The sequence below is a fragment of the Rattus norvegicus genome, chromosome 14 (genome assembly GCF_036323735.1).
Source record: "Rattus norvegicus strain BN/NHsdMcwi chromosome 14, GRCr8, whole genome shotgun sequence".
Taxonomy (NCBI): Eukaryota; Metazoa; Chordata; class Mammalia; order Rodentia; family Muridae; genus Rattus; species Rattus norvegicus.
Genome location: NC_086032.1, coordinates 17,618,728 through 17,644,654, shown reverse-complemented (window position 1 = coordinate 17,644,654; position 25,927 = coordinate 17,618,728). Strand labels below are relative to the sequence as shown.

The 25,927-nt window shown below is 40.0% G+C and overlaps 1 long non-coding RNA gene across 2 annotated transcripts in view; it reads left to right on the top strand.

The window, feature by feature from the left end:
- The window catches only part of LOC120093066 (uncharacterized), a 31,349-nt gene extending 9,843 nt beyond the window's left edge, over nucleotides 1-21,506 (top strand). Inside the window, exons 2-6 of one of the 2 annotated variants that reach the window (XR_010057484.1) lie at nucleotides 8,163-8,231; nucleotides 9,735-9,972; nucleotides 14,197-14,332; nucleotides 16,653-16,696; nucleotides 17,980-21,506. This is a non-coding gene — a long non-coding RNA (uncharacterized LOC120093066). The remainder of the gene's footprint in view (nucleotides 1-8,162; nucleotides 8,232-9,734; nucleotides 9,973-14,196; nucleotides 14,333-16,652; nucleotides 16,697-17,979) is intronic. The other variant, XR_005493188.1, reaches the window with a different exon arrangement.
- Nucleotides 21,507-25,927: the final 4,421 nt, after the last annotated feature.

Genomic DNA, 25,927 nt, shown 5'->3' with positions numbered 1-25,927 from the left:
CTCATCAGTTAGGCTAGCTTGGCTCACACCCCACCCCGTGCGGAGCAGCGAAGATGTCTGGACGGGTCAGTGTGGCCGTCCTCCAACCCCTCACTCCAGCCTTCCCCTTTCTTAAGTCCACACCCTTCTCTCAGCATAGAGAACTTTCTCAACAGCGTTCAAGGATAAGTACAAATTCCCCCAAAGCTTTGGAAAGTCTGACTGCAGGGGGAAATCCTTGTCACATAGAGAGTTCTGTGCATTACGCGCCGAGCTTCACAGAAAAAAACAAAAGAAGGTGAGGGCTTTGGGGCAGAAACACCTTTCCAGAATGTATGAGAAGACTGAGGCCTCATGGCGAGGGGCTGGTCCTTCTGTTGCATGTGATGCCCCTGTCTCCACACTGCACACAGAGCTCCCTTTCGACTTCTAAATCTTGTCGGGGAGGTCAAGGGGAAGGAAAAGACCTTCGCTCAAGCAGTCTGTGAGATTGGTAGCTACAAGAGGGAAACTTTCTGAAGCTTAGCTGTGCTTACTGTTTGGTGAATGAATTTCTTTCTTCAAGTGGTTCAATGCCTCCGAGTTTGTTTTCTCACCTGGAAAAAAGAATAACGAATACCAAATTGTAGGGTTGCCATGAAAAATACCAGAAATAAAATGCGCTTAGCGATAAGATCCTGTCCACACAATCACTTTTAAGCAGCAACTTTATACCTGTTGTGAAAGTCCAAATAGGTCAAACCTAGGGGGGAAAGTGACATTTTAACCCATTTCCGACTCTCTAGCACCTGCTTCATTTCTTTATGAGCTCCTGACAGCGTGCCTTGTTTTCCTGGGTGAGGGTATATTATTTCTTGTCTACCTTCTCCCCTCTCCTTTCTCCAACTTTGCAGGTTACAGAGAGGCGCCATTATTTTCCAAACCTCCCCTTCCCCTGAGGGAAAGGAAGTAAGTGGAAAGTTCATCCTCCAGCCTGGGAGCAAACAGCTTTTCTTTCTTGTAAAACTTCACTAGGGCTTATGGGCAGTGATTTCCGCCTTCCTGGTTTAGGAACCACAAAGAGGGATTTTCTTTAGTAAGTAGTGTGGGAGAGTCGAGAAGGTTAGGCTGTAGATGATTGTTGTGATGAATAATAATTGATCCCATATGGGAGAATCGGCTTCCTAAAGAGCAGAGGGTTTCAACCTGGAAGTCTTATTTGGAACCCCAAGAAAAAGGAGAAAGGTTAAGAAGGTTTTCATTACTCGCCTTGTCATGAATTTGGAACAACTGACCCTGTGTCTTAAGATGTATACAATGTGACTTGGTCTTTTAAACAGTTTGTTTCCCTTTTACCTGAAATGATGGTGTAGGTTTTTCTTGAATCACTTGTCTGCTTGGGGACCTGAAGAGATTATGAAGGATGAACACCAAACCTCCTGTCTGCCAGGGTTTCCCATTGCTCTGGTTTTAGCAGGATTCCCAAGAAGGCTGCATTGGTTGGCGGTGTGACTCACTTATAAAGTTTAAAAACTAGGTTTGGCTTTGCTGCTTCGAATAAGGAGAAAGGAAATATTATTCACAGACTGATTTTATGCAATATGAATATTCTCTTCTTCGTCTTTATCCAACTGCCTATTCACGTCTACTTGAGAACCTCGAAAATGTTTCTCTGGACTTTACACCTACAACAGAGGTAGAGAAAGTAAGATCCAGACACGGGTTTCATTATCTGACAGTTAAGCTTTAGGGGAGGAGCCTCCACTTTATAAAGCTAAATTGACTCTCTCTCTCTCTCTCTCTCTCTCTCATCTATATCATCTGTCTCTATTATCTATCTATCTATCTATCTATCTATCTATCTATCTATCTATCTATCTATCTACCTTTGTCTAGTTTTTCGAGGCAGGGTCTCTTTACTCAGCCTTGGCTGTCCTGGAACCAGCTCTGTAGACCAGGCTAACCTTGAATTCACAGAGACCAACTTGCCTTTGCCTCTTTAAGTGCTGAGTCTAAAGGTGTGAACCACCATACCAGGCTAAATTGACACAGTAATATAGCAAGTCCTAATGACTTCCTGTGATGTACTTAAGTCAATGCATCTCTCAGCCCTCAGCTGCACGTAAGAACTGACAGCTACTGCTGGAATGCCTTGGGCAGGCAATGAGGCAGGAACAAAGGTGTTTTCAATTTGTTTTATATTGAGAGAGAGAGAGAGAGAGAGAGAGAGAGAGAGAGAGAGAGAGAGAGAGAGACCGAGAGAGAGCGCATCACTTCTCTCCTTTCATTGCATGAATTCTGGGACTAGAAGTCATCAACGTGTCAGTCAACTCGTTTGTTCACAGGGCCATGGCTGGAGTAACCAAAAAAAAAGCAATGAACAAGGATCATCGATTTTCTAGGTAGAATTCAGTGGAGGAAAAAGACCTTTATATAGGTATGGAAACAGTTTATGGGGTTTCTTCCTCAAATGCCAGAAAGAAGCACTTGGAAAAGGCAACCGAAAGCCTAGGCAGGACCAACACTCTCAGTAACAGGGAAGCAGGCCAACAAAGCTGTACAATAATTCTATGAAGGCAGATGGGTTATCATTCTGACTCAAATCCAATCTATATAAACTCTTCTGTGTTAATAAGACTTCCCAAGATGACAAGGAAGGGAAGCTTAAGCATATTAATTAATCAACCAGCTTTTTGCAACACAGGTGACGCAAAATCTCTTGAAGTCACCTGCTCTCTTCACATCTAGAGGACATGCTAAGGGACACCTAAGGTGTTGTTGCCTTGGCAACCACCTTTCTTAGGATATCTGGTTACTGACAGTCAATCCTGTGGCAGTAGCTGCTATTGTCTCTGCGTCAACATCATCTGTGGGGCGGAGAAAAGTTCATTTGGAAATTCTCACTGCACATTAACTACCCGAGTTAATAAGACATAGTGAGTTCATAAAAGATATACGAATGACTTGAAAATAGGAACCAGCCAGAAACGCAGCCTGGTGTTCATATTTGAGAAACAACTTAACTCTTTCCCTCTACAGACTTCTTCCCATCTACATGGTCATTTTGAACATCTCTTAATTTTCTTGTGAGTTGTACCTAAAATGTATTTCTATACTCATTTCCCTCCCTTCCTCCCTCCCTCCCTCCCTCCCTCTCTCTCTCCCTTCCCTCTATTTCATTTTTGAGACCAAGTCTTATTTAGCTTAGGCTGTTCTTGACCTTGCTCCATAGCTAAGGATGACCTTGTACTCTTGATTCCTCTTTCCTCATTCCCCAGTTCTTGAGCTTACAGGCACGAGGCTCCATGCCCGGTTTTACTCCATGCCTACACGTTGAGGATTGAGTCCAGAGCTCGGTGCATGCTAGGCTAACACTCTAGTAACTCAGTTATCTCCCCACGTTCTTCATGTTCCTCCCTTTCCATCCAAGGTCCCTGCATCCTTTGCCGCGTCTCATCTTGAACGTTTCATAGACTCGTGAATACAGAGGGAGCTGAACAAGGGGTTTTTAATAACAAAGTGGAGTTCGCTGAAAGCAAGAGAAATAGTCGAATGGGATGAACTCAGACGTCCATGAGATTTTTTTCCCCATAGGATGGATGAGTGGGATTTCGTCACTCTACAGGAAGAAGGTGATGGACCGAGAGGTCTAGACAACAGGAGGAAGTGAGCTGAAGGCAAGACCCAGACACGACTTGAGCAGTCGGTGTGACTGGTGTTGGCTGTGAGGCTGAACACAGACCTGAACTAAACCCAGAGGGGAACCTGTGTTTCTCGAATTTAAATTAGAGTCAGAACTGACAACTTTTTAATGCATTTCAACTAGGCTGCTTTCGAACTGTGAAATTTTATGCTATTTCCAAAGCGCGGAGCCACAAAACAGCTCAAAATGTCTAATATTAGGATATTTTCAGGGCTATTATCTGTCAGACTCTAACCCCCTCTAACAGGGGAAGTGCATACCTGTGGTCTCATCAGGGATCAACACTGAATGCAGAGTGAAACCCGGAGAGTCTTCACCATAGAGACATTATCATCTTCAACCTCTTCTAAATGAGGTTTTTACTCTCCTTTCCAACTATGAGACAGCAAGATATTTTACTGAAAGGGAGTCACACAAACCAAACTGGGATTACACACACACACACACACACACACACACACACACACACACACAGAGGAAGAGAATGAACAGATACCAGGAATGAATTAAGACCAAGGGCAGTAGAGGAAGGAAAAACTGAGGAATTCGAAAAACTAAATCAATGTTGCATTTTGCTTCAATGATATTAGAATATTTAGGTATACATAGGGTTTTTTTAACAGAAAAAAAGGTTGTTTCATTGATATTAAGTTAGCTATATAGACAAAGTTTTTATCAGCACACATGCTTAGTCAAAAATATTAAAACTATTACCTTAGACCTTTGGTCCATTTGCATGGCCTTTAAATTACAAGTCCAATTTTCCAAATAAAATCAAAATTAAAAGTCCTGACAAGATAATAAAAGTGCTTATTTTAAACTTTTATTAAATGGAAAACATTGTAATATGTGCACTGAACACAACATGCACAAAATCAATTTATTTTCACAATTGTCATTTTTGAAGGAAAATACTATTCATACCATCTTCGTTTTCTATTGTCTAAATTTATTTAAATTCATTTTAATTGAAGTAAAAAATGTCATGAAAGTGGTTCAGAATGATTAGAGACCTTGGCTTCAACTGCAGTGGTCCAAAGGAAGAATAAGAGAGTGCATCCAGTAAGTCCTGAAACTTAGCAAAACCAAACAAGAGATAGGCAAACAATGTACAATGGCTCCTGGAGTGAGAACCTACTGTCGTCAAATACTAATGTTACAACTGATAACGTGACTGAACTCTTTATATTCTCAAACGCTTGTGAACAGAGACATTAGTCTTGAGGTACTGCCAAGCACTTAACTCTGCTCTGATGGAGTCTGAAGTGTTCAGTTTCACATTTAGTATCCAGGTGGTGGCACTATTTGGGAGATCATGGAGATGTGGGGAAGAGGCTCAGGAGGAGGAAGTAGGTTACTGGGGCGGGGGGTGTGGCTCCTTGATGAGGTATTATTCCTGGATCCTGTCTTCCTCACTCTTCCTACTTCCTGGTCTATCTTGATGAGTACAATGTGTATCTGATTCTCCCGCTGCTGGGTCCCGAAACCCTGAGCCAAAAGGAACCTCCCTCCCTTAAATTGCTTCTGGCAAGTATTTTAGTGACATCGAGGACACAAAGTAACTAGTACAGATTCTAAGAAAAGTAACTTTCTTTTTCCTTTTCTTTTTTTAAATGTAGCAACTACTGGCTTCTTTAGCTAAACATCAGTGAGAGGTCTGTTGCCTTCTTGGCGAAGTGTGGCTGGTTGTGGTTGTGCGGGCAAGTCAGTCCATAGCCATACACTGTGGTAACCGGCAAGAGTAGGTCTTGATTCTGGGGAATGATGGTGCCTGAAATAACAGAGGGGACATGAGGATTCTTGTACAACCAAAAAGGACCGATGTAAAAGAACATCACTAAAGAAAGTGGTGCCTTGGTATCTTCTGTTATTAGCATGGAAAATTCACTGAATGCATTGAAAAATGAACTTAGGTAAAGATGTCCTTCTGAGGTCACAGGACCAAAACACCAGCCTGGTACAGAAAGCCTGCTTAGCACCAGCATGGTAACTCCAAATCTCTGTCACTGTGCAGTAACTGAACCGGAAATATGTTTTCTGACTAAAAGGGGCTATGCACGATTGTGGCACCTTGGATAAATAAATATATGCTAAAATATATCAATGTTTAAGGATAGCTGTGGGTAATATTCTTTATTTTAGCTAACCTAGTCACCATAAAAGAGTCAAATGATATTATCTTAAGAAAGGGAAAGTCAATATAGTAATAAAGTGATTGCATAGAATGATCTAAAGTGCACACTTAAAATGTGGGATTTGATAAAATTATAAACAAGTTAAGTGACATTAAAATAAATTTAAATGTCTCATTTTGTTTTCTTATGGTATTAATCATTTATAAAATATCATTACATTATATTATATTAGTGGTCTTAGATATGTATTCAGTTTGTGAAGTAGTGCTCTAAGTTGGGTATATCTAGCCCATGTTACATTAAAATGCTTACTATTCATAATATTTATAGAGTGCATCTTTAGTTCTGTTTAGCATCTGTTTAGAAACAGATTCATCAGTTAAATTCCCCCCCCCCAAATTATTTTACTCTCATAATATTGGTTCATAAAATTTTTAAACCTCAAAATAAATGCTTTATCATGTGGGCCATTTTTGTGAATTTTGAAGGAAAAAAAAAAGAAAGGGTAGTTCACTTATGGTAAATGAAAAGTTCTTAAGAGGTACCAACCCTACAAGGCCCAGAAAGTTTCCTAAGACATCATTTGCTCCACTCGATGCTTACAAAGGAAACCTGACAGTGAGTCAAGGTCCGTTGCATAGTTTGCATTTGCAGGAATTGTGTACATCAGTCAGGGACTTTTCACAGTGTCAGAATGGGTACTGGGCCAACCTAGGAGGAGCAATCATGGATTCTCCAACTCATGGGTGAAGAACCACTGACTTCTGTGTTTCCAAATAATCAACTTGAAAAACTAACTTTAGTGGGAGTTAAAGATGGTGGACAGTCATTGAAGTTTCCGCTTTGAGCGTATCTAGTGCTTTGAGCGTATCTAGTGCTTTGAGCGTATCTAGTGCTGTGCTTCACGGTGTTCTTTAACTCATAAGACACATTAACAACATATGGTAAAAATGCTAAAAAAGTGCTACTTTGATATACAAAGATGAGAAGACAATGAAGGAAGCTTATACCCAAAGTTCAGCTGTGTCTACAAGATATTTACGCGCCTTTACAAAGAATCTCGGTGTGAGGAGGTCTGAATGTATCTAGAAAGTTCTGCTTTGTGCTGTGGGTTGAGCTTGCTTTGCTTGTGGTGTAATTTGACTCACCTAAGTGAGGGCTTGGTACTTAGGCATTCACAGATCTACAGCAGCCAGCCTCCTTTTGATGTACCCGCACCATCTCCTGGCACATTGTAGACATTCTGAAAGCTGCCAGTCAGGGTTGTGACTGGCTCACTTTTAAGCTTTCTTCCATCTAGGAAGTCTTGCTATCAATCCAACTGACAGGGGGAAATTCAGATTTTAAGATCCTTCTGAACCTTCTACTTAGTTGAAGACAGCAGGAAAGGCATCACTAGATATGCTTGTCTGTGATCGTTTTGTCATCTTTATTTCCCATCAAAAATAAGTTCTTTGGCTGAGCATCTTACCGATAATATTAAGATGTCACGTGATGATGTTGCCTGTTTGTTTTTTAGTTCGATGTGCACATGAGGATGCTAGCAAGCACACAAGTGAGCACAGACCCCCCACGTTTATTAGTTCGCTCTTCTAAAGAGCTGGTTCTTGGATTTGGTGCTTTTGGAGAGCTCCAGATCATCAGCCCTTTTGTAAATTGTGTGTGTGTGTGTGTGTGTGTGTGTGTGTGTGTGTGTGTGTGTGTGTGTGTGGTGTTAGAATCAAGTAGGTATTTCTCCTGGTATCTGGAGAAGGAAGAAAACCTCACCACTTTCTGTTTTCCTCTATTTTCTTTTCTATCTTATTCCTAGTACATTGGGTGTGATTTTCACAGGCCTCTGCTGACAGGACAAAGGCCCCGTATCCACTTGTTTCTCTTCTAATAGCAGTTTGTTTCTGAAAGAGTTCTTTAAAATCTCCCAGTTGTAGAAAACCAAGACAAAAGACAGGGCAGGTAACGTGTGAAGACAGAGAAAGATGGATTGGCATACACAGAGAATGAAACATTAAGAATAAATCTAATTAGTGGGACTTCGTATAGACTGTCTTATGACTCCATAACACCTGTCTGGTATTCAGCCAAAGCTAAGATCCCCTCAAGTTGGCGTGTGGCTTTCTCCTGGAATCACACAATTTCTCTGATTGTCTTCTGTTTCGACAACTCTGACTCTGGACCACTTCTTTGTCCTCTAACTACAACCTTTCCTTGTGCTTTAGAGGTCATAATGGAGAAGGGGTTTCCAGTTCTGACTCCCCCACCACCACACACATACACACCTGCACCTGCCCTTTGTGTTCTAGCTGCTTCTGCCTGGCTGGAATGGCCTCCAGTTTGATTCTAACTTAAGGTTGATATTTTCTCTTTAGCCCTAAAAACAAGAAACTTGGCGGTCAGAAGCAGATATTCTAGAAGGGTTGTATCTTGAGAAGATGGAGGTGAGGAATATTCAAGTATTTCTTTTTTAATTTAGACTAACTGCATTTAATTTCCAGGTCAAGCCTAGGCAGGCCCTATCTGTCCCCCCCCCCCCACCTTTTATTAGGTAAATGTTTATGCAGTTGTAAATTCTCTTTCCTTCTTCTTTACTTTCCACCCAGTCTCCTACTTCTACTGTTCTCCTCCCTCACTCCCAGTGAAACAAGTCAGCCTGAGATCTTTATAATTTCAGTAGGCTCAAAAAGTGTTCAAGCCATCAGGGAAGTGCAAATTATCTCTACACTGAGATTCCATTTCACTCCAGTCAGGATGGCTATGACTAAGAAGGCAAATGAAGATAAATGCTGGCAAGGGTGAGGTGAAGGGGAATCCTGGATACTGTTGTTCACCATGGAAACCAAAAGGATAAAAATAGAATTATCATCTGACCCAGCTACACCGTGCCTGGGTTTATGTGCAGCAAACCCAATCTTACTACACAGAATCTTTCATATCCTTATTCAATGATGCTTTAGTCATAATAGCTTAGGAAGGAGAAATGAGCCTAGATCTCCCTCAACTAGATAATGAAAATGGGATTTTGCTCATATATGAAGAAAAGTGAAAATGTCCAGAAGAACGGATGGAATTGGCCATGCCAGCGAAGTAAGCCAGGCTTAGCAAAACAAAGGCCACAGGCTCCCTCTCTAATCTGGGACCCATCCTTAAATTTTAGACTTCCGTGTTTAATTCAGAATGCCAGTAGAGTCCTGAGAGCTAGAAGAGGGACACTGAGGAAAGGAGGAGACCTTCAGGGAGGTACAACAGTAGAAAACCTGTGACGGGAAAGCACAGGGAGCCAGACTGGGGAAGTGGAAAGGTTTAAGGGGAGATGGTGGTGGGGCCTGGAGAAGGGGAACAGGCAGTGTTAGTTGAAATCTAGGATGTATTGAAAATCTCAATGTGCTAGCATGTAAGCTGATTAAAGATATAATGAAAATACTAAGAGTTTGAATGGAGACTGTATTGTTGACGACACCATACACTTTAGCTGCAGGGTCTAGAGATACCAAGCTGACTGGGTGTTTCCCGCCTGTTGGCTTTCAGAGTGACAGAAGGCTATGCAGCCGGCTGGGGGAAGGAAAGCCATCAGTGGTCTCACTCATCTGAGTCCTGCGTGCTACAGGGTTGACCTGCCAGTCAGAATGTGCCTACTGGTGCATTGTGGGATGATGGGTATGGGGGATGCCCAACTGCCTATGATAGTCTAGGCACAGAACTCTGGCTTAGTCCTGTAAACTTCCTGGTCAAAAGCCCATGGCTGGGAAATCATAGGCCACAGAGGGGAATCCCACAGTGTGAAACTGTCTTTCTAAATATTTACATTTATACTTGTTGATAAATGGTGGTCTCAGCTTCAGTCAGAGAAGCTGCTGGTTCCTGTGGGCAATTGTCAACGCAGAGACTCAGAGCTGGGCAAAGTGCTAAGAATAAGCGACTGTTGGATCTTCACACCTGAACAGGTCAGCTGCCACACCCCTCCGAGGCTCTGAGGACACTGCAGAAGGTGGTGGGGAGAACACAAGAGCCAGAGGATGGAGAGGAGCAGTGTGTGACACATGCACGGATGTCGTACTTGTGACCTCACGGCATCTGTGTCTACCACACGAGACCTTCTGGAGTTAGGATGTGCCAGCATTCCATGGTGGATCCAAGAGGGGCTTATGAGGTCTCTCTTCTCCCCGAGGAGCTGTGTGACAGGTAATAGTTACTTGGGTGTGTTCTTGTTGTTCAGTTGGCTGTGTTTTAGCAATAACCCACTGTCCATTCCTGCTTGTCTGGGAAACCCAACTGAAATCTGTGGGTCACAAGGAAGCAAAGCAAGCTAACGGACATGGAGATATCTGGTGGGGGGGGGGCTTTGGGAGGAAAAATAATTTAGTTGTAGTGGGGGATTGAGAAGAGGTAATGGGGGTGGAGATGACCAAAACACAAGGGTGAAGTTGTCAACAACACATTATAGCTTCCAGGTTAGTGTTTTAACGGGGATTCCTGACAGTGTGAGCAAGTGGGTCTCTGATGATTATCTTATATCTGTCCAACTTTGACGTGATAGTTTTAGTTTTAGCTTATGTTTTATTTTGTTATATTTTTAAAAAGAAAGAAAGAAGGAAAAAAGGAAGAAGAAGGAAGGAAGGAGAGAAGGATGCTTAGTAACTAAAGAGAAAGTTAACCACTGAATTATCACTTGTACCAACTAGGAGAGGGAATTCAGTTTTCTCCAATAGAGCGACTGACACTGGATCTATTAACCACTGTAGGGCAGGCCTCATGTTCAGGAGGAGTTGACCAAGTATACAGTGTGCTCCACAGTTTTTGGTCTATGTCTTGTTTGGTTATACGTTGAAGGGTTTTTTTTTTGGGGGGGGTGTTTTATTTTAGCTTCTTAGTTTTGTTGTTGTATTGGCATTGGGTTTTGTTTTGTTTTTTGAGAAAGAACTTAAAGTTGGTTGTGTAGGGATGGGAAAACACTCTGGAAGGACTTGGGGGATAGGAAGATATGATAAATTATATGTAAATAAAAAATTGTTTTAAATAATAAAAATAGAGCAAAAATAGTAATAAATTTAAAAGAGAGAAACACATAGAGGGAGAGGGAGAAGGAGAGGGAGGGAGAGAGAGAGAGAGAGAGAGAGAGAGAGAGAGAGAGAGAGAGAGAGAGTCCGAGAGACTGAGAAAGAATTCCCAGGTTTCTGTAGTGCTGACCCATATTCCAAGGAGACACCAAGGGACTCCCTGCTGAATATAATCACAGAATTAGTTTTGAATTTCTAAGACAAGGTAAGTAAGTAGTGCACATTTTATGCTAGTTCCACACTGTTGCAAAGAGTTAAAAACATGTTCTATGTAAAAATTCCTTTCCTGAGGTATTGACATTTCTGATCGCAGTGATATTCATGAGTTTCTTTGCAGAAACTAGGAACTGTATGTATTGATAGTTATTTCACGGTTTGATATGATTTGAGGCTAATAAAAGCTGTTTCTACCCATGCTCTACATATGATAGCTTCTCATAAAGGTTCCCAGCAAATTCTTTCTGGACAGGAAATCAGGAACAAAGCTTAAGCAATACCTCATTCTAAGTGCAAAAACAAACACCTCATTCTTTCTGAATGTTATGTTAAAGACTCACAAGAAGGAAACGCATGTTACCCACACAATACATTCCTATACCTGCTCTTAATTGATATTTGTAAATGCTTTTGTTTTAATATAACACATTGAGTTCATGTGTTCATATGTGCACATGTATATGCAGGTGCACATGTATGTTGGCTGTGTGTACATGAATGTGGGAACATATGAAGGCCAGAGGACAATCCAGGTGCCGTTTTTCAGATACCATCCAATTTCCTTTGGATACAGTGTTTCTTACTGATCTGGAACCCGTTAAGTGGAGTGAGCCATCTGGCTAGTGAGCCCCAAGAATCTGCCTATCTGTCTTCCTGGGGCTGGGAGATTAAGTGTTCATGTGCCACCATGCCTTTTTAAATGTGAGTCCTGGGGAAATCAAACTTACTACCTCAGACTTGCAGGGTAAGCATATTACTAACTGAGACATCTCTTAGCACCATAATTGAGAAAGTAATATTATCCAGTCTAGTAGTTGAGATTAAAATTTAGATAATTTATTGGACTTGTTCAAGATTACCTCAAGCCACAACTTGGTACTGGGTTCTCTGGATCAAGTCTCTCTTTTTTATTACGTAACAGGATTCTGTGAGTTCATTTGAACCAGTTTCATAAGATTAATTATCAAATATCTCTTAGTCTCTCTGCTGGAATGTTTAGGCAACATATATAAGCCACAGTTTCTTTTCTTAAGGGCTGAGTAAAAAGTAGTCGTTAATGTTAATGTTGGCTGTAGTTACAACCGAATATCCTATATTCCACAGGCATTGCCAGGTGCTATATAAGTTGGAATTTTCCATAAAGGCACACACTTCTAAGAACTTTGGGCAGTGATCATGTCTAACACACTGTGTTAAGCATGGCTATATGCCGTCTACAGCCTTTCTGCCCCTGGTACTCTGATGAAGCTGTACCAAAGGACCATGTTCAGGGCCCTGTTAGAGTCAGCCTCACAGAAACTGCCAGAACCCATAGATTACTCATCCATGTGACACAATGATAAAACTCCCATTTTAGTAGATTCCATTTGTCAATGGGGACTAACTGTAGATAGACTTATGAGCCACTTTCTAACACTGTTTGGCAGGGCGGTGCGAAGTTCGGGTCTGTCACACGGTGTCTCTCATCCCACACACTCGTGTTTTCTGCTCTCTTTATTGCCTCATTTGTCTTATATTCCTTCAAATGTAATAATTCCATTTACATTGTGTATCCTTTCATTTCGGGTGGGTGAGATGGCTCAGCAGGGAAAATGCTTTGCTTGACATGTAAGTTTGACAGTTGAGTTTGATTCCTAGAATCCATGGTTGAAGCAGAGAGACAACTCCAAAAAATTGTCCTCTTACCTTCTTATGCTTACTGTGGTGCACCCATACATAACACACACACACACACACACACACACACACACACACACACACACACACACACACACGCTACATAAAATTCATTAAACTCTAATCAGTAATCAAGTCATGTTTCCATCTTTTTAAGATTTTTCAAAGCACTAAATTACAAGAGTAAAGATTTAGAAAGCAACTAATTATCATGTAGTCACTTCTTGGAAAAGCAATCTGAGGAGGTGAAAATCCCAATGTTCTACCTCATTTGCATGTCTTAGAAAAACTGACATGTGTCAGTGTGCTAAAGTATTTTCCTATGTGGTGACACAAACATTTTTCAAGCACGTAGCCTGGGTTGACTCCAGTGATGATTACAGGTAAGAGGCAACTGGCTGCCATCAGTGTAGAGCTTCATCTGCACGGTTCTCAGCTTGAGTAGATCTTGTCTCCTTGGGTCTTAAAACCACACTGCACTACTGTTAACCTCCAATTCAATTTGTGTTCTCTTTTGCTAACTCAGGCCTAAGTGTAGAATTTCTATGGGTCCCTCTGCGAAGCATACAGAAGTAGAGATCAGTTGGGTTCCAAAAGGAAAGTAAAACACAAGCCCCATCTACCACCAAGAAGCCAAAATTATCAGAATTATCAGTCGGGGGTCATTTACAAAATTTCAAAAACCCATGTTGGACTTTTTCAATTCTGGAGACTGTTTTCCAATCCAGTGCGTAATGATGTCCACACTGCTAAGTCCTGTTGCTTTCTGCATGAGAAAGTTTCCAATGATTCTGGCGTCATTTTTGTAGTGTCCATGGGTACGTTTTACATTCTGTAATGTCAGATAAAGACATGTATGGAGGCCGAACAAAACGAAAAAGAAAGCAGACCTAGTTAGTCTTTACAAAACTAACAGACCGGGAAAGCACCCGGAACAAGCTCTTACCTCATGTGGCCTGTAGCCAGAAGGGTGGGAGCTGTCACTTTCGGCCACCCTTTGCTTGGTTGCTATAGTAACAATAACAGACATTATCATAGCTGATCACTTCTAAAGAACACACTCAAGCAAGCCGGAGGCTCCGAGTTTGAATCTCCAGCACCCATAAAACGCTGGGCTGGTGCATAAGAGTCCGTAAACCCAGTATTGGGGAATGGAGACCGAAGGGTCCCAGGATTTTGCTGGCCCGCTAGCCTATCTAAAATACCAAGTTTTTGGTTTAATGGGAGACTTTGAACCTTGAATCTTAGTTAAACAAGGCAGATAATGGTAGAAAAAAAGACACCAGATATCCTCCTCCGGCTTCTGCATGCATTCACGTGGGTATGCACATACAAGCACACAGACAAACATACAAGTGCATACACACAGTGACAGAGGGAGACACAGAGAGACAGAATCAGAGGGAGACAGAGACAGAGATAAAGGACATTTAAGTCACTATACTTCCTGATCTAGGAATACGGTCCCGGTTTGATATGCGGTCAGAATATCCACCAACGTGTGCTCCAACAAGACGGAGGGCGGGTCGAGGACAACTATCGTTTTATGCACTCCAGGAGGATGTGGAAGGTAGCAACATCCCAACTCAAAGGTAGAGTTAAACTTGTTAAAACAGTGTAGTTCAAACTGTTGGCCCCACACATATTCACACATGCACACACACACACACACAGGTGCACACACATGTATAAACATACCTATACACACGCATACACACATACCCACATGCCACACACATCCATACATACCACACATACAAACACACACACACACACACACAGGTGCATACACATATATAAACATACCTATACACACGCATACACACATACCCACATGCCACACACATCCATACATACCACACATACAAACACACACACACACACAGGTGCACACACACATACACATGCATACACATACACACACACATACCACACACATCACACACACATACAAATACACCATAAATATACATGCACAAATATACACACCGCACACACCTTAATAACTAATTTTTAAAAAAAAATGAATGAAAATCATTGGTTATGGTATGAAATCCAGATGTCCTTTAAAGTATCCATGCAGTATAGTTGATCAACTGTCATCAAGGCAGGTAAGTTAACAGAAAACCAGCTTCAGTATCTGATGTGACTCTTGAGCAACCGGAGCCATCAAATTCTACTGGTCAGAGTAGAGAGCTGCGGCTGGGAGAGCTGGTCCTACATTCTTGAAGGAAAGGCAGTCATTCCTCATGACCTCGTGCTGTGGCTTGAGTGTGTCCTCTAAGGGCCAGTGTGCTAAAGCTTAAGTGACTGTCAGTCTGTGCCTACTGGGTGACGGATCTTTAGATCAGGTCTGGACGGATCTTTAGAATGGGGCTAATGGGTGAAAATTAGGTAACCAGGGCCCAAGCATGAAAAGAATATTTATGCTTGAATCTTTTCTTCTCTCTCTCTTCCTCGCCATCACGAGGTGAGTATCTTTCTCCATGTTTAATTTCAGTTATGATACACTGCCTTCCCACAGGCCCCGAACAATGCAGTCCCTGGAGCATATGCTGAAAATAGGAACCAGAGCAGAGCTCTCTACTTCTTATATTAAAAGAAGACAAACTTGCGAAAAACAATGCATGATTTTAGATGCCAGAATCTTGGGGTACAGGCATCAGCAGAAGGGAATACGGAAATATTCTGATGTACTGGAAAGGCTCTGGGTCGAGAGGTAGAAGCTGATTCAGTTTTGTGAATATTCTCAAGTTTGAAATTTGTGCGCCTTTCGGTGCCCATTTCACATGCAATTAGAAACATCCAATGGGAGTGAGTAATCACGGTCTCAAGGGAAGAGCACGCAGAGAGACATCCTGGAAGACCGAGCCAGGAACATGAATGAGGGTGAATGCATCTGAAGAAGAGTTTGGGGTGGAGTTATAATCTCAAGATAACCGATCTAGGTGCAGCTGACGCTGTAATTGGATGTACGTATGAGTTAGTCTGAATTATGAGCTAGTCTGAATTCTTCAAGAAGAACATGTCAACACCGCGTTAGATATGCCGGAGGTTAACAAGGGAAAATGTGGGGGCGGGGGAAAGGCTGGGCAAGCTGTCAGATGGTGATGTAGTTCTTGCTCCCGATATGGAAACATCTTGGGTTGCAGCGTTGTTCAAAAGAACTCTTAGCAATATCACTCGGGGAATCTTAGAACCAGTTACCAGTCACAGAAAACAAACCTGTTCTAGGAAGGGGTCTGCATGAATCTTCCTGCTCGGCTTCCTTATTGGCTAAGAGCAAAGGTCAGGAAAGCGAAAGTAGCGATGGATTTCAGACCCTGCCCTGTACCGCTGTTGGTTTCTGTCTGCCCCATAGCAGACCTCAGCGGTGTTTTCACACACACACACACACACACACACACACACACACACACACACACACACACACACACACACACACACACAAACTCTCCAAAAGAAAACTCCTGATTTTTAACACTTACCAGCTTCTAATATAAATGCTCGCTACATGGTCCCTCTCAACTCTCTGTGGTTTGCAGCTGGCTACTGAGGTTTCTGAACGTCTGATAGTTGGCTCTCACACGCCAGGGTCAGCCAGTTCCTGTGGGTCATTGCTTGTCAAATTGAACTACATAAAGATTAAGCTAAAGTTTATAGGAGCAAAAACCTCCGACGGCTTTCCAAACAGAGTCCTGCACTTGCTCCTTTTGTTTCCCACAAGTCAGACAATTGCCTGAGGTGACAGCGGTTCTACTCTCTTGGCTGTGGAAAAACCCCGTCAAGATGAGACAGCAATTCTAAAGACATATGCAACACGTTTCACAAAATAAACGCTACGGTATATAAAGGCACAAGTTGACTTCAACCCAATAATAGTGGATAACTATATTGTCCCATTCTTGACAGGTGCGAGGTCACCCACACGAAGAGTTGTCAAAGAAACATCAAAGGTAAGGACATCTTAGATCAGATCCATGACAGGTACTCTTAGAACATTCTATCCAGGAGCATGGAATATATATATATATATGATCTTCAGCAATCCGTGGTACTTTCTCCAAAATCAGCCATATTTTAGGATAGACAGCAAGTCAATAGATTTTTTTAAAAATATGTATAATTTCTTACATTCTATTTGATCATACTGTGTTAAAAATGGAAATGAGCAACCCGAGAAACTGCAGAAAACATATGCTATTGAATTATTAATGGACATTGAATAAATATGGAGGGAAATAAAAATAATTTTGGAGCTACACAAAAATAAAAACACAGCACAACAGAATCTGTGGGGCACGATGAAAGTTCTATTATCTATTTTTTGAGAGAAAAAATAGCGATAAATGTGTACAATAAAAACTGTTTATGCTTCAAATTAATAGCGTAACAATTTACCACAAAGGGTTAGAAAACAAGAACAATGGAAACTAAAAAAACTAGGTGGAAAGAAATAATAACTATCAGGGCATAGGTTAGTGAAATAGAAATAAAAAACAACAACAAAAAAATTCAACAAAACAGAATTTGGCTCTTTTAAAAGATATAGACAGACAAACCATTAACTATACTAAACAAAAGATAGTAAAAGAAGATCTAAATTAACAAGTAAAAGGAAGACATTACTACAGATAACAATGAAATTTAGAGTATCATTAAATTGTACTTTAAATAAATCAGTGTTCCAAGGACCGTTGAGGAGGAGGGGGTGGAAAGACTCCATCCAATAATAGAACTGTCAAACACTTTCAGCAAAAATAGCATATTCAAAATTAAGAGCTTTCTTCCACACCTGCATAGATATGCCAAGAAAGAAATAAAAAGAATTCCAACCCAATAGCTTTAAATATCTATGGATATTTAAATATCTTCTGCAGTAAAACCTTTTTAGAAATTTGAAGAAACAGAAGACACTAAGAAGTGGATATATGTTCCATGCTCATGGAGTTGGCTAAATTAATATTGTGAATATGTCTATGTCAACAAAAGCAATCTATTCAACATTATCCCAACAGAATTCTAAATGTGTTACTCATGAAACTAGGAAAAGCAATTAAAATATTTGTATAAACACAAATGATTCTGAACAGAGAAAAAAGACTGAAAGTACGGGTATCACTATATCTATTTAAAATTATACTGCAAAAGTATTGTGACAGAAAGCATCATATGGGCTCAAAACAGGCATATAGATCTGTTGTGTGAAATAATATACTAGCATTTTCATCTTGATTAGATTCTCTGACCCGGAGCTCCAAAATCTCTCCACCTGACTCGCTAAGTTCCCATGGTGGGTCACTGCCACGCCAGCTCCATGCATCCAAATTTACACGGCTAGCTGGGGTGCACTTCTTGCAAACTCACACTCTGCTGCCATACATTTTTCTCTGGAACCCAGAACAGATGCCTCATGAAGGAAAACATCGCGACATCTTATTTTAGAATCAACAGATAACTCAATTATTGGACACAGCAACAATCGTCCTATTTGTAAGCCATTCTAAGTTAAATCCTCCAGTGGTGAATCCTGGCAGACCCGACATCTAAACCAGGGGCCTCTTGTTTGCTTCACCTTCCTTCAAGCTCTCCTGGTCCAAATCAAGTCACCCTTTCCTGCCTCCTCTTTTCCCTCGTCCAACCCGGAAGTCCTGCCTACTTCTCACCCAGTGATTGGTCCCCTGAAATCTTTATTTATTAGGGGAAGGTTCTGCCACATAGACCAAAGACATAGAATCAAATACCCAATATATCCACACGGCTACATCCACCTGATCATGTAGAACAATGACATAGAATCAGATACCTGCAACTAATTCCACAAAGGGTCACCCACCTGATTTTCCTGAAGTGATCCAACAGTAGACACCGAGAAAGGACCTTCGGCAAATGGTGCCATGGACACTGGGTAGCCAAGCTTGAGAGAGTGATACTAGATCCATATCTGTCACCTTGTACACAGCCAATTCAAAATGTCAGACCTGAAACTGCCAGAGAAAAGCACAGGAAAAAATGCCTCATTATATAGGCATGAGCAAGGACTTTCTGAGAAGGACTCTAAGAACTGACAAATGGAATGACATTAAATTAAAAGGCTTCCGTACAACCCAGGCGACAACAGTGAAGAGAGATTCCATAAAGTGGAAGAAATCTTTGACAAGTAAACACCTCATAGAGAGCTAATATCTAGAATACATGAAGGAATGAAAAATTGGACACCCCAAATGATCTAATTAGTAAATGAGCAAATGAAACAAACTGATAGTTTTAATACAAATTCTCAACTAATATTTTTCAAGAAGTTCAACATTCTTAGTCACAGAGAAGTGCAAATCAAAACTTCTTGGTATCCCATTTCACCCTTCAGAGTGGCAGCCCTGAGGACGACGAACAACAGATGCTGGTGAGGGGAGAGGAAACGGAAACTCTTATACACTTCGGTGGGCGAGTAAATTATTCTGGCTTTCTGGAAATCAGTGTAGAGATTTATCAAAGGTTAAAAATAGAACAACCATATGTGTGACTCCACTCTGGGACTACGTCCGTAAAATAACCCCAGGTCAGCATACGACAGAGACACCTACAAGCTGTGTTTACCGTGACAATATTTACAATGGCCTAGTTATGAAATCAGCGTAGGCATCCAATGACAGATAGTTCATGCACACAATGGAGTTTTGTTCAGCCATAGAGAAGAATAAAATTACAGCATTTGTATGAAAACAGCTAGAACTGGGGGTCCTCATATTAAATCAAATAAGGCAGAACCAGATTGTGTGTGTTCATTTATACATTAACACATATAGCATGAAAGTATCAGGGTGATTGCCTGGGACAGAGAGGGAACTATTTGGGGTGGGGAGGAGAGGATGAGGTAAGAGGACATATACGTGTGACAATGTAGTCAAAGTGTTGATGTGTATAAAAGTGTTTTTTCAGTGCTCATCACCATGTATGATAAATACACATCACTAAAATGTAAGCTTGATTTATTCTTTATTTTACTTAATCCTTTTAACTAAGATAACATCCAGTTTACCTGGTTGCTTTCTATTTAAGCTTAAAGTATTTGAATGCATATGTTTTTGTGTCTACTGTGGCAGCAAGCTAATCTATTCAAAATCAGGTCACCAATATAAAAAGATCGATCAATAAAAGCTTTTGAATTTTGTACAAGCCAAACTGGGTTAAAAGTTTTAAAATTTATTATATTTATTTATAGATTTTATCAGTATCTCAAATGATACTTAAAATACCATCATTTTACATATAACCATATATGCACATATTCTTAGTTTATAACTAAATTTTTATATTTTTATATTTTTTTGTATGAAGTCTCTCTAAAATGGCTTCAATAAATCCTAGACGACATGGTTTCTCTATTATTCCACTTGAAATTACCAGTTAGGTCATGATTTTCTGTGATAAAGTCTAGGACCACTATAAAATGTTGTACAGTTTTTATTTCCTTAGATCCATTTTGAGCTAAGTGATTCATATAATTTTGGATTAATGATGCCTAATAATTACATGCATTTTATCTTTTACTTCTTTCTGTTTTTTTAAGTGCATTTTAGTTTTGGGGGCAGAGTTTCACATTGTAGTGCAAACGGGCCTTGAATTTATTGCCTTTACCCTGTCTTAGCCTCAGGTGATGGGATTATGGCTGTGATTATGCCCAACTAAACTCATGTTTATTTATGTGGAGATTTCTTGACAAATTCAAGATTTCAGGACCCAAGCAACCGAAAATAAAGAATAGCACATAATTTTTAATTCATTAAAATGCTTTTGGGCTACAGAAAGTACAGAGTACAAGTATATATTTCTTTATATTTTTTCCTCAGAATAAATCTTATTAAAAGCTGCCAATCCCACAGAAGGTATATCTTTCTGGACAGTTTGGCTTCTGTAAGAATCAATGCAATGCCCATCCAGTAAATTTAATCCCTAATACACGAGTCTTCCAAGAACATAGGAAACAAGCACATATAATTTCCAACTTTACTGTCTACATATTTATATCGATAAGCTTATGTATGTAATTTCTATCTTTACTATCTATATACTTATATCTAGAAACTTGTCTATATTATCTATGTACACACACAAACACACACACATATTATGATAAAGGTAAAATATGATAACTGTGACACTCAAGTAAATAAATAATTAATTTTCTATTTTATGAGACAGCTGCAGAAGCAGATTTAGAGGACTGCAGAGACCATACGGCCTCACCCATGCTTCACTTCGCTGTCCTTAATGCTTCCCCTCTTCCAGACCACAGTCCATTTACCGTAATTACTAAGTGACGCTAGTGCTACAAACGAAAATTCGGTCCTTCCTCTGGATAGCATGGTATTGGAGTCCTAATTCAAAATGCATTTCTATTTAACGTTATGCTTCTGTGAGTTTCTAAACTGTCCTGTTCTCATTTCTGCCTATGAAGAATTTCGCCTAGTTAGTGGGATCTAATCCTGCATTTGTTAGAATATTTGGTTTGGTTTGATGCATTTTCATGGGGGCTAAACTGATCAGTCTTTTGTCAGCTACACACAAACCTAGGGGTACATGGAAAGAAGGGCGTTTCGATTGAGGAACTGCCTCCCTTGCGTTAGCCTCTGGGCATGTCTCTGGGGACTTTCTCTATTGCTAAATGATGTTGAAGGCCCACTGTGAGCAGTGCCATTCCTGGTCCATGGTCCTGGGTTCAAAAGGAAATGCGCTGGGCAAGAAGCAAACAAGGGAGCAGCTTTCCTCCAAGGGTTCTGTGTCAAGCTGCTGCCTTGAGTTTCTTTCTTGACTTCCTTCAGTGGTGGATTATCACCTGGAAGTGTAAGCTGAAATAAATGCCTCTCTCTCTCCCCGAGTTGCTTTTGGTCCTGGTGTTTTATCACAACAGAGAGAATACTAAGACGGTCACCAAAGAGAACCAAATGTAAGCCACAAGGAGGGAGCATTGGATGTGCACACAAACACCTGGTAAAACAGCAAAATACCTAGGGGGAGATATACACAACCTGTCCCAGTGCTAATGCTTTCGAGTGTCATCCTAGAGACATTCTGAACCATGGCCATAAGAAGTCATAAAAAGATGCTTATGAGGGGGACACTGTTGGTAAACGCAGCTATGTAAGAACAATTGTGGTCCACTCCTAACCAGACCAGCAAAAATGCAATGACAGAGTTGAAGTGTAATAGTTCTCTCATTGGATGTATATGGATGTCTTTAAAACACACTTTTGAGGAAAAACAGACACAGCATTCTACATTCAGTATGATGCTATCATTTATTTGGATGTTGATCCACTGAATGGTATTGAAACAAGCATATACGGTAGAGAGGAATGACGAGAATGTCATTTATAGACGCAGGATTTGGACAGAGATGGAGGAAATAGGTCAGGAGAGTGGGGCTCTATTGACTATAAAGAAACACTTCACCCACTTAAAATGAAACATTACTACAGTTTAATCTAAGAGGTTAGTATTTATTATATATTACCTCCTGCTTCAAAGTCTCACAGATAACATGGAAGGGTTTAACCTGTAGGCTATTTTTCTCTTAATGGGGAAAATAAGGGAATTTTATAATTTCTCCATCAAAATTCTTTCGAACTGTTTTTTTTTTTTTCTTTGCCAAGCTTCCTTCTTCCTTGTTACGGGCATTAGAAACTACAAACCATGTTTACCTCTGTGGTTTCGTTTTGAAAAAAGAAAATCTGGCTTATTTACATAAAATACAATATTAACCTAGATTCTGATCTCGGGGGGTCTAAGAGGAAGTTACTGTTTGCTTTGGCGCAGTCTAAGCATGAAGACAGGCATTCGGTGTTGACACAGCTTTTGGAGAAAGGCCATGGAGGTCACTGGATCATGTTCTCCTTCGAGCTGCCTGCACTGTGGGCCTTGGAGCGGATGCCTAGCCCACAGGGCTCAGTGCAGAGTTCTGCAGAGCAATGGAACATTCTGAGAAGGGGCATGCTCTCTGCCCTGGATCACATAAATTTGTAGTACTTAACACACAGTGTTTATTTGTTTTCAGATGCGCTCCCAAATATTGACTTTAAATGGTGACCTCAATATTTATGAGCCAAGGAAGTCAGCTTTGGTTACTTACTGCTCTTGGGTTTCTCCGTGTGAATTTTTTGGCCTAAGTAGTATGTTTATGTTTTATGTATGTTCCTATAGCATACGATTGTCAAAGCACACTTGTGGGTAAAAGGTAAGGCTTTCTGCATATACACAAATGGAATGAATTCTACATTCTGCACGGTGTCTCATATCTTTACTGACATCTATATAAAATCTTATCAGCCTTGAGCATGACAGTTTTATTGAAAATATGTGATTTTTACATGTGAAAAATGACACCTAAGTTACATTACTTGAAGTATTCATAAACCAAGAAATGCTTCTTAAATTATTATTCAAGATGAAATAGGTGTTTGATGAAGATTTTTGATGTAGGAATTGAGGGTAGAAACATATATTTTGACCATGGTTATGTTGTCCATGTCTATGAGCTTATAAACAAAAAGTGAACTATAAACTAGAAAGTGAGTAACTAGATCAATGCAATCTAAAGTCCTTAAATTAGTCAAAAGACTGATCAGTTTTAGACTCTGAGTTCTGTGTTTACGTCATAATTTCTTTTCCTTTTCCTTTCATTTCAGAGATATGCAGCTATTGTAGAATAAACCACATTCTAAAGGTGATGAGAGTGAACAGTGGCCAAAGAAACCACTGACATCATTCTCTAAACTTCAATTCCTGTGGTAATTTATAAAAACGCAGATGACCCGTGCTCACACAAAAAGGATTTTTTTAAAGTCCCATAAAATTAAAGGTGCAAAAGTGCTTAGAACGCACAGGTCACACGAGATAAAACGCACAGTTCTAAATCAATATGCTATATCAGTGGGATAAATATCTGAATTAAGAACATGTCAGTGGACAATCTAAAGCCCATGTACAAGCTGTTCGTAAGAGACATATACGAACCATTCAAATAATAATTAGGTTAACAGTTCAAATTTAAAATATGGAAAACAGCACAGAGAAATATACATATATTTCTAAATATAATATACATATATATTGCTAAAGTTAAACAAATTTGCACAAAAGAAAATTCACATAAAGGAAGATTTTAATATTTCTCTCAATAGTTTGATAAACTCAGCTCCATCTCAGAAAAAAATGCAGAATAAACTTAAATAAAACAGTTCATAGAAATAAAAATAAAATGGATATATTTGGTAGGTTCTTGCGAGGTCTTTAGAAGTTTGATGTAGTTGGAGGTACTTGCTCTGGTACAATTTGAAATATCAAAGGATGGCGTATGTGATTGTATTTGACAATTTGTCACGTCAAAAGCATAGTATTTGGCTTACAAAATTAGCCACAATTTAACTAACTAATGCATGTTAAGTCAAAACAAAAGACATTTAAGAATATTTTAAGACTAAGAAAAAATTATAAATAGCTTGTTTCTCATATGTTTTCCATATTAAGTGTTCCCTACATTTTAATTTTATGAATATTTGGTTATAATTATGTACATCCATAAGCATTTCAAAATTCATCTTTTCTTTCTGCCTCGTGCTTATAAACTGTATTGTTTATCTTCAAGTCAGGACGAGGGAACGACCCTTTAAATTATTTTGTTAAAATGTTATTTTCTAAAAGGCAACTCCATAGTAGTCATATTTAACCTTTTTTGTTCAACCTCACTTAACAACATGAAAATTCCCAGTGACAGAGGGGTCATGTTGCCTCAGAGTCAGCAGATGATGAAGCATGCTGGCCCATTCTTCATGGATCACCGAGAGATTGCATCAGCGGAGGATAACAATTGAAACTACTCAAAATCATTTATCTAACCCGTTTTGTCAAACATACAACATGCCATTATCAAAGTTATTCTGCCGTGGAGCAGAACACTGCAATTTATTTCTTTGGTGTGACCGCAGCACAGTAGGCATTGTCCAGCCTTTGCCCTACACAGCTCCCACACCCCTTATCGCCATTCAACCCCTATGAGATGAACTTTTAAAGATTCCACTTTAGTGAGATTATGTCATGGTTGTCTTTCTGGGTCTGGTTTATTTCTTCCAATGCTGTAAATTTTAGCTCTGCCTATATGCTGTCACAAATGGCAACTTTTCACTTTGCGTCTCTGAATATTGCTTTGTAGAGGTCTGGGGTGTGTGATCTACTCTTGTGTTTCGTTTCAGCCAGCATCGAGTGTGTGAAATGTGTCTCTCTTTGTGCAGCGGCCCATTCCTCTTAGTTGCTGAGTGGCCTTCCATATCCCAAGAGTATAATCCAACCTTTTCTATGTGATGGGTACTCGTGCTCGATGATCTTTAATAAATCCTGCATGGTGGACACACACGTTCGTTTCTCTTGGACTAGCATCTAGGGAGCAAGCATTGAGTTTTAGGAGAAGTTGAGAAGCTGGTTCCTGAAGTGGGCACATCCCTTTACATTTGCTGCAGAAGCAGATGGGAATTCTGTTTCACATCCTTTCTGGGACTCACGTTATCCACATTTCAAATTTAGTTACTGTTGATTTTAAATCTCACTGAGGTTTTGACTTGTGATTTTTCTCCTGATAAGTAATGTAGAAAATAAGCTTCTGAGCCTGTTCGACCATCTATACACTTTCCGTGAGACTCGAACACTTCTTCTACTTTTTATTGAATGGGCTTCCTTTTTAACCCATCTTTGTAAGTTCTCATATATTTTATTTTAAATCTTGTCACGTAAAGCGCATTACGCTTAATTTCTCATGGTCTCCGATTTATCTTTTAATTTTCTCGACTCTGAAAATCAGCAGTTTTCACTTTTGATGACATCTACCTCATAGTTTTTTTCTTTTATAATTAATGCATTAATCATCTTATCCCAATAGAATTTTTTGTATCATAAAGTCACAAAAACCTTTTGTATTTTCCTCAATGAATTTGATAATTTACGTTTAAGATATATTTTAAGTTAACTATGTGTTTGATGTGCAACAAAGCTCAAGGTCTATTTTTTCCTTGGGGACATTGGTTCCCTTTTGCACCATTTATCGACGATACTATCTCTTCCCTCTAAGACTATCTTGACATCTTTGTAGGAAACTATCTTAAGAATTATTGTTTTGATTTATTTACTGATTGATTGAT